Source organism: Heterodontus francisci, chromosome 16, assembly GCF_036365525.1.
Source record: "Heterodontus francisci isolate sHetFra1 chromosome 16, sHetFra1.hap1, whole genome shotgun sequence".
Taxonomy (NCBI): Eukaryota; Metazoa; Chordata; class Chondrichthyes; order Heterodontiformes; family Heterodontidae; genus Heterodontus; species Heterodontus francisci.
The window spans coordinates 76,111,129-76,121,433 of NC_090386.1; the positions used below are offsets into that span (position 1 = coordinate 76,111,129).

At 43.7% G+C, this 10,305-nt stretch overlaps 1 non-coding gene across 1 annotated transcript; it reads right to left on the reverse strand.

Annotated features, from left to right (window-relative positions):
- Window positions 1-7,832: 7,832 nt before the first annotated feature.
- On the reverse strand, window positions 7,833-7,936 carry LOC137378555 (U6 spliceosomal RNA). The gene has a single exon (XR_010976627.1). It is a non-coding gene; the product is annotated as a U6 spliceosomal RNA (small nuclear RNA).
- Between the last annotated feature and the right edge of the window lie 2,369 nt (window positions 7,937-10,305).

A 10,305-nucleotide genomic window follows, 5' to 3' on the forward strand; every position in this document is an offset into this window, starting at 1 on the left:
AGCAATTCTTGTGCAAAATTAGATATGTTTGCAGAAGAACTCTCAAATCCATTTCCTACATCATCCATCATGACTCCTTAAAGTGAGTCTTTCAATTTAATGGTAATTAGTGCTGAATTATGCACAGCTTTATCTGTGAATTCAAGCCTATTTTCCAAGCTCATTTAACTCAGAATTTTTACAGTCAACAGAGAGAGTCAGGGTTGGATTTGAAATCAAGATTCAGTGATTTAAAAAAATCAAGTTCTAATTCTCTAGATCAACCGATGCAATCACTATCTCCTGCTCTGCTTGCTACACATAAGGTAGAATGAGAGATTTCTCCCTAGTCTCAAATATTGTAATCTTCCTGCACTATATCTCTCCAGCAATGCATTCAGGACTTTTTTACTAAAAAATACAATTGTCACAGAGGTTCTAAGCATTGTCAGCCTTCACTGAAGCATAGCATTACAAGCTCAAGAATTGACCTTATCCCCATAACTGCAGCAACCTTTAAAAAGGTGTTGGACTCAGATGGATTCTCTCTCTACCAACTAGCCATGCAGTCCCTGCGCTCACCAGGGAGCAGATATTAATTACCTTAACTATCCAAACCCACAAATTGCATCCCAGCAGGACCAGGATGTCTGTCCAAAAGCACAGGAGTACACAGTGCTTCCCACAACATAGCCAGGTTTTTTCTCTATGATCAGCAAATGTGGCCTTAATTTTTTTTTATTCGTTTGTGGGCTGTGGGCATCGCTGGCTAGGCCAACATTTATTGTCCATTCCGAATTGTCCTTGAACTGAATGGCTTGCTAGGCCATTTCAGAGTCAACCACATTGCTGTGGGTCTGACCAGGTAAGGATGGCAGATTTCCTTCCCTAAAGGACATGAGTGAACCAGGTGGGTTTTTACAACAATCGACAATGATTTCATGGTCATCATTGGGATAGCTTTTAATTCCAGATTTTTATTAATTGAATTCAAATTTCACCATCTGCCATGATGGAATGCGAACCCATATCACCAGAGCATTAGCCTGGGCCTCTGGATTACTAGTCCAGAGACATTACCACTATGTCTCCCCAACTGTCAAAATAATGACAGAATGAGGATCCACCATTATCATTTGAATCATGCCCTGCTTCTAAAATTTGATGTATTTTTTAGTGAATTTGACCTTGAAAATCTGCAGTGGTGTCACCTTGGCATTTATGCCAGACTTGTATGTGCCATTGCCACACTGCCATTAACCACACTGAATTTTGTGGAGTCAAATGGAGAATCTGTGGGGCAAGTAATTAAGACCTTGTTGAGTTTGTTAAGCCAGTTATGAGATGCTTTAACCCTTAGTCCTGGATTTTCCAGCCAAGAACCCTGTTTCCCCACCTGTCAACAAATGCCAAAGTCACCGAGGCAAGTGAACAGTGGCTAAAACCTCTTCAATGAAAATAACAAGCTGGGAAGGTTTTGATCAGTTACATTGAAGAGTTCCAGCCATGGTCAGGTGAGAGGCTACTGTTCAAAGCATTTCTCCTCTAAAAGAATGCTTTCACTGCTTAACAGGTGATTTCCAACTTCTTGGAAGGCATTTCATCTTACTGGCACTGCACTTTCCGGCTGCCAGCTTTCAGCACAGCAAGCCAGCAGCTTATGCAGATCTACCTTCCAGCTCTAGTGAGGGTCAGGAATAGAGGCCACACCACTGCCATGTGCTCCAGCAGCAGCAGGAGCTACACCAGCAGCGCCAGCTGCCTTCTCCTCAGCCACGTCTCTCCATAGGGCAGATGGGATCAACACCGAACTCCAGCTAGAAGGTGCCGAGACCCCAACACAGGGATTACAGACAGAGGATCAGCTCTCTCGACATGTCTGAGCAACAGTGCCTCAGGAGACTCAGGCTCACATAAGAACATAAGAAATAGGAGCAAGAGGAGGCCATTTGGCCCCTCAAGCCTGCCCTGCCATTCGATAAGATCATGGCTGATCTGCCCCAAACCGCAACTCCTCTTTCATGCCAGCTTCTCATAGCCCTCAACTCCCTGATATTTCAAAAATCTATCTACCTCCTCTTTAAATACTTTCAGTGATCTAGCCTCCACAACTCTCTGGGCTCAAGAATTCCAGACATTCACTACCCTCTGAGAGAAGAAATTCCTTCGCATCTCAGTTTTAAATGAGTGTCCCCTTATTCTGTAACTACGTCCCCTAGTTTGAGATTCCCCCACTATTGGAAACATCTTCTCAACATCTACCCTGTCAAGCCCCTTCAGAATCATGTACATTTCAATAAGATCATCCCTCATTCTTCTAAACTCTAATGAATAAAGACCTAACCTGTTTAGCCATTCTTGATAAGTCAATGCCTTCACCCCAGGAATCAGCCTCGTGAATCTCTTTGGAACTGCCTCCAATGCCAGTATATCCCTTCTTAAATATGGGGACCAAAACTGTGCGCAGTACTCCAGATGCGACCTTACCAACACCCTGTACACTTGTAACAAGACTTCCCTATTTTTAAACTCTAACCCCCTCGCAATAAAGGCCAAAATTCCATTTACCTTCTTAATTACTTGCTGCACCTACATGCTAACTTTTTGTGTTTCATGCACACGAATACCCAGATCCTTCTGTGCTGCACTTTTTTGAAGTCTCTCCCCATTTAAATAATAGTCTGCCTTTTGATTCTTCCTACCAAAGTGCATGACCTCACACTTTCCTACATTAAACTCCATCTGCCAAGTTTTTTCCCACTCACTCAGCCTATCTATATCCCCTTGCAGATTCCGTGTCCTCATCACAACACGCCCTCCCACCTATTTTTGTATCATCAGCAATTTTGGATATATTACACTCTGCCCTCTCCTCCAAGTCATTCATATCGATAGTAAATAATTGAGGCCCTAGGACTGATACTTGTGGCACTCCATTAGTTACGTCTTTCCAACCTGAAAAAGACCCATTAATCCCGACTCTCTGTCTTCTGTGAGTTAACCAGTCCTCAAGCCATGCTAATACATTACCCCCAATACCGTGAGCTTCTATCTTGTGCAATAATCTTTTATGTGGCACCTTATTGAATGCCTTCTGGAAATCTAAATACACTACATCTACCGGTTCCCCTTTATCAACTCTGCTTGTTATATCCTCAAAGAACTCTATCAAATTTGTCAAACATGATTTCCCTTTCACAAAACCATATTGACTCTGATTGTATTTAGCTTTTCTAAATGTCCTGCTAGTTCTTCCTTAATAATGGACTCTAGCATTTTCCCAACAACTGATGTTAGGCTGACTGGCCTTTATTTCCTGCTTTTTGTCACCCTCCCTTCTTGAACAGGGGCGTCACATGAGCGGTTTTCCAATCCGCTGGGACCATCCCAGAATCCAGTGAGTTCTGGAATATTTCAACCAATGCTTCCACTATCCCTTGCATGTAGGCCATCAGGTCCTGGCGACTTCTCTGCCTTTAGTCCCATTAGTTTGTCAAATGCTTTGTCCCTTGTGATAGAGACTGTTACAAGATCTTTCCTCCCATTAGCTTCTTGCTTATCTGATATCTGTGGGATGTTTATAGTGTCCTCCACCGTGAAGACCAATGCAAAATATTGGTTTAAATTATCTGCAACTTCCCTGTTCCCCATTATCAATTCTCCAGGTGCATGCTCCAAGGGTCCCACGCTCACTTTAGCTACTCTCTTTTTATATACCTGTAGAAGCTCTTGCTGTTTGTTTTTATATTTCCTGCCAATTTACTTTCATAATCAATTTTCTCCCTCTTTATTAGCTTTTTAGTCATCCACTGCTGGTCCTAAAAAATTCCCAATCCTCTGGCCTGCCACTAGTTTTCGCCACTTTATATGCCTTAGTTTTTGACTAGATACTCTCCTTGACTGACTTTGTTAACCACGGGTGGTTCATCCTTCTCATCAATTCCTTCTTTTTGACTGGGATAAATTTTTGCTGAGCATTATGAAATATCTGCTCAAATGTCTGCCACTGCTCGTCCACTGACCTTCCCCTTAGTCTATTTTCCTGGCCCGATTTAGACAACTCTTTCTTCATACCCCTGTAATTGCCCTTCTTTAAGTTAAGGACACTGGTTTGAGACCTGAGTTGCTCGCCCTCAAACTGAATTTGAAATTCTACCATGTTGTGATCGCTACCCCCTAGTAAAGGCCTGCTACCTGACCCGAACCTGACGGGACCCGACGACATGTGTCGCGGTCGGGTCGGGTTGCACTTCCAGGTCCGGCATTCGGGCTCGGGTCGGGTCGGGCCGGATCAGACACGCTCTATCACCACCTCAGGTAAGTGACTGTAATGTTAATTTACTTTTTGGACTTTAAAGGTGGTTTTGTTAGTTATTTTAAGCTTGTGCAGGTAAGGAACAAAGTGAAAAATGGAAAGTAAGTTAACTGATGGTCGGGTCGGGCGCAGGAAAAAATGGAAGGACTCTGGCCCGGTCAGGCTCGTGCTCGGATGGGGTTCTGTCGGGCTCGGGTCAGGTCTCATTTGCAAACCCGAGTAGGCCTTTACCCCCTAGAGGTTCCTTAACTATGATATCTCTTATTAATCCTACCTCATTATACGTTACTAGATCTAAAATACCTGTTCCCTGGTAGGTTCTACAATGTATTGCTCTACGTAACAATTCGTCTTCCATGTTAGCTCTGCCAATCAGATTTGTCCAGTCACTATGCAGATTAAAATCACCCATGACAATTGTAGCGCCCTTCTTACACGGCTCCATTATTTCCCGATTTATATTTTGTCCTGCAGTGAGGCAACTCTTCGGGGGCCTATAGACAACTTCCACCCTTGAATTCTTCCCCTTGCTATTCCTTATTTCCACCCAAACTGATTCCACATCACAATCTATTGCACCAATATTGATTATCTATTGCACCCCCACATTGATACCTTCCTTTATTAACAAAGCTACCCCACCTCCTTTTCCTTTTTGCCTATTTTTCCAGAACGTCGAATATCCTTGAATATGAGTTCCCAGTCTTGGTCACACTGCAACCACATCTCTGGTATAGCTATCAGGTCATACTCATTCATTTCTGTTTGTGCTGTCAACTCATCTATCTTGTTACAAATACTGCGTGCATTCAGATAAAGAGCCTTAAGCTTTGACTTTTTATCATTATTACTCATTCTGGTTCTAATTTCTGCTGCACTGCTCTGCTTATATTTTCTGCCCCTTCCTGTCATACTTTGATTACCGTTCGCCTCTTCACTACCCTGCTCTCTCATTTCTTTTTGATTTTTTAAACTTCCCTTCAATTGAGCCCTCCCCCCCACTAATTAGTTTAAAGCCCTATCTACAACCCTAGTTATACGAATCACCAGGACACTGGTCCCAGCATGGTTCAAATGGAGCCTGTCCCAACTGCTGACATCTGCAACCTCCTGGAACAAGACCTTCTTTCCTAGTGGAGCAGGTGGGCATGCATTGCCAGTGGCCGACCAGGTTCCTATCACTGGATGGCAATCCCCTCCCCTGCAACTACCCCCCCCCCCACTACTCCCACTCTGGGTCTCTGCCTCTTGCCAAGTTGTGTGCTCTCTTCTCCTGCTGCAAGGAGAGCAAGCAGAGAGGTGTGAATGTTCGTAATGGCTTACGCGCAGAGGAAAGAAGGACACCATTTGTGGAGAGTGACTATGAGGCATGGATGTGAGAGGGCAATGGGATGAGGGTGATTGTGAGTATTGTCTGCTTAGACAGGTATGTGATGTGCCTGCAGAGAGAGTAATGAGTGCATCTGCAAGGTGTGTTCTGAGGAGTGCTGTGAAGAGAATGCTGGGCAAGTCAGAATATGGGACTGAGCAACTGAAAGTGTTAAGCCATTCACCTGTTATGCCCTCCAGAGGTCCTAATCCTCTTTGTGTACTGTCTCCAGGCTTAACGGAACACTTATCTGCTGCTAACTTCCTCCACCACTTCTATCCACACCTGCTTAGTTAGAGAGGTCACCTCACTGCAGCCCCTCAGATCCCTCAGCAGGTTCTCCAGGTCAGAGTGAAAGATCTGGAGGTGGGGCGGGGGCAACCTTCCCATGTCTCCTCTCCATTCCTGTGGTTGTTGCAGCCTCAAAAATCCAAGTGCTGGTGAGCTTTCCTGATACATGCCACGATCCCTTTCATTAGAAATCCTTCCTTTGACAGAATGGACGTGTCAGCCTGCCCTCCCTCCCTAATTGGTCAGGGAGCCAGGAGGCGAGATGTTAATTGGTTTGCTTTGGTAAAGAGTAACTGCCAGGTGCAGTGTACAGAGATTCAACTTCCAAATCTGAAAATGGTCCGGCGTTGCAGCAGAGACTAACATGGAAAGATTCTGCCCTATGATGGCTCCATGCCAGGAATCAGAGATTTCCTGCACTTCAAGAAAAGTAGGAGTGTGCGGCCAAATCATAATATCCGAGGAAAAGATAATGAAAGGGCTGACTGTGCTGATCTTTACATCAGTTACCTTATTAATGTATGTGTCAGTAGTACAATCATTGATAATGCAGTGCTACCTGAAAAAAGGGCTGGAGGCATAATAGTTGAGATCAGCAGTGATCTTGCCAATCATTGGCAGCACCAGACCTAATTCGCAATTGGCTACAAATGTCCTTGCTACAAACAGCGATGCTTCAAAGCTGTACTGACATACCTGATACAGTTGTCCTCAGTCATTGACTGGTTGATGTGGCAAGGTCTGCAGGTATGTCTTGGTGCCTGTTGATCTTCATGGCATGTCATGTTATGTATTATCTACAGCGACTTCAACCATGAGTATTTGAGGCAGTTTAAAAAAAAATTTCATCAAATCTGGGACACAAGCACAATTCACTCCAGTACAAAAGTACAGAACACCATAAAATTGCTGCCAAGAGTAAATGGTCCCAAGACCAACTTTCCAAATACTGTGATTTCCCCCTGTGATCATAGTACCTACATTCCTGATGAACATTACTGCGGCAACGAGCTTCAAAAATGGCGGGGCGCACATGCGGGATTTGCTCTGCGGAGCTGCTGCACTCTCCTTTACATAGCCAGGACGAACCACCCCCTCCCCCCCACCTTGATGATGTGGGAGGGGGCGGGTGCTCCGAACCCGGCAATGGTGTCTGACGCCACTGCGCAGGCGCCATTTTTAAAGGGCTTCAAGCCCTTACATTGAATTTGATTTTTTAAAGTGAGGGGCATTCTAAATTTGAAGTAAAAACTTTAATGAAAGTTTCAAGACCCTCTCCCACCCCTCCAATGACTAAACAATTTATTACTTGCTCTCTCCCCGCCCCCAAAAAAACTTACCTTGCGATCCCGACCTTCCCCCCCCCCCCACAAATTTATTATCTTTCACCTTCAACCCCTTCCCACCATCCCCTCCACCAATCACAATAGTTTTTCCCACCCCACCCTGAAAACGTACCTGCTCCCCCCTCCCAACCAGTGTGCCACCTGGACCTTCGAACAGAGATCCGAAGGTGCGGGAGTGCCGGCAACCAACCAGAATATGGCAGTGGGAGGGCCAACGGCAGCAGGTAGATCATTTATTCATTCATTTCCATCTATTTATATATTTAAATCCTGCTCCCGTCACCGTGCGGCAGGGGGAGGGAGGGCTGCCATGAGGCCTCGCCGCCACTGGTAATATGGGGCGGGGCCTTCCCGGTGTCGAGGACTGGGGCGGGCCTCTCCTGCAGGCATGTTACGGGCCCCCCCACCATGACCCCTGACATCGGTGGCCAGTAAAATTCACCCCCTAAGTGTAGTCTAGTCAATAGTTTCATCATACTGTTTTAGATATATATTTTCCAGCAGCAATTTATTAAATTTAATTTCCCATGTGAAAAAATATGAATTGCTCTACAAATTTGCATGTCATCTTTGTGCAGAGGTCATGCTAATCTTCTCCGCATCATTCCAGTTTTAATATATATGCTGCCAAAGTAAGTTTATGCAAATAAAGAATCTTGAATATTAAAAATATTTGCAGTGATATTTAGCAATACACAAGTGGCTTCTATTTGGTTGTAATTAAAAGTTACAGATCCACAGAAATTTATTAAAATTATTACACTTGGCTGTACAGTAATGGCTCATTCATTACCGATGCAAGTAAGCTTGGATACACAAGTTTTGTAAAAGATTGGTGAGATCATGCAGTGATTTCTCAGATTCTTTCACCACATCTTGTAGGTTGAAAGTTCTGGCATTAATCACTGCTGTTAAATGGTTCTGCTCTCTGTCCAGTTGTCGCAAAGCTTCTCTCTTTCCGTTTTCAGTCTGCCTCCTGAGAGCTTCACACTGCTCCTGAATGTTTGTTTATTTCCTTCTCCTTCATTGCCTCCAAAGCAATTTGTTATTTTAATTGTCTGAACATCAACCATGGCAAGCCCGCTATAAGACTTAGGCTCCTTTCTCAGTCTTTCTGTCTGCTAATTCCATTCCATTAAATTTGTACTTCTGTCACACATTATTTTTGCCCAATGTCCAATACTTCACATTTGGCAGTCTAAATTTCATTTGCCGTCTGTCCTCTCCTTTGCAGAACTGCTATCCTAAGAATTTTATTATACCATTTATTTATAGTTGTCGCTTTTACATGTATTGGAGAGGGATTAGGTGTATTTAGGATAGTGTGTTCCTTGCAATGAGATTAGGAAGCACTTTACTAAAAATGTGTTTGACAAAGATGTGGAAGAGGAAGCAGGCAGATTTCAAAGCAAACTCATTTTCTCATTAAAACTTATGTGCACCTTTGAAATCTGATATGAACAGAAAGCAATGTTGGACTCTGAACCTTTACCAGGTTGCACTATGGCCAGATGAATAGTTCTTTGAAGAAAGGGGATTTCATCAAGTCTGGGGGTTGCTTTTGTCACAGCAGAAGCTGCATAATAGATATTAGTTGCCACTAGATGAATTGCACATCTCATTTCAAGGTTGAGAGAGTCGAGCTCCAACTTGTAATCAATGATTTATGGTAGAAATGTATTTACATTATTACTATCAATGAAACTGCTCATTACCAGCTATGTGTGCATTTATCTTTTCACCTATTATGCAGCATGAGATCAATGTATATCTTCAAATCCAGATGAATTTATAAAATTGACTGTGATTTTGCTTCCACTGCAACATTCGTATTCTACATGCATCCTACCTCAGGTGTTACTGGAGTGCTACTGTTGTTTTGATGGCTCATTAGTCAATCAGCAGTGGGAAGAGATCTGTTTTTTGATAGTTTGTTATAACTGAGAGACTTGTTGCCTCAAAACTGCAGCTGTCTAAGTGGATTTTGCGCTAATGAGTTTCCCATTAGATGCCTCTCCCTGTCATATTTCCTCTGCAATAAGTCAACCGGAGATTCACTCCTGAAAGGGAGAACTGATTCTGCCAGATTTTCTTTTCCTATTGTGGTTTGGTTAGTTTTTTTTTAATCCATCAGTGAAACTTGTCTGAAGAGGGTGGTTGAGTTCAAATATTATGGATTGCACTCAAACCTAGAAGAGGAGAAATTAAACTCCCGGATGGGAAGCTGGCAGACACACAGTCCGCTCATCTGGGAGTCTTTGTGGGAGGGCCAGCCAATAGTAACAGCCAGACCTCATTGAAATCTCACCGGGTAGCTGCCTGCGTGAAATAGATGTGAAGAAACACCAGGCCAGTTGTTGGCAGGTGAACATTAGGCAGACTGGATGCCTCTGTTGGCACTTCAGTAATTTGTTGGGAGGGTGGGGTGGATGTTGTGTGGATAGGCAGTGAGGTCTCATGGGAGGGAGGCAGGGAGCCCAGTGTTAATTGGGGATTCACATGAGCAGTTGGGTTAGGAAGTGCATGTGTATCTCTGTAAATAAAAGCTGATAAAAGCATGTAAAGATTAGGCTCCAGTTCTACCCTTCACCTCCTGGATTTCTGGAATAGAATATCCAGGGCTACAGAGGCCCTCACTTTCCCATGGAACCCAAAGGAGCAGACTCTTTTTAACTATGACCTAACCCACGTTTTGTACAAATTTTTCATTACTTCTTTACTCTTGTGCTTTATGTCCCATTAGTGACATCCAAAATACTACTGGCATTTTTTTTTATGGCTTCATCAATCTGTACTTACACGTTCAGGGAATTATGTACTTGAAGCTTTGGTCTCTCTGTTATCCTTCACATTCCCATCGAAGTCACATACCACCTGACTTAGAGCTCGGCATTGTCACTGAGTCAAAATCCTGAAACTCCTTACCCAACAGCATTGTGGAAGAATCTACATCACATGAACTTTAGCAGTTCAAGAAGAAAGCCCCAGCACCACCATCTATAGGC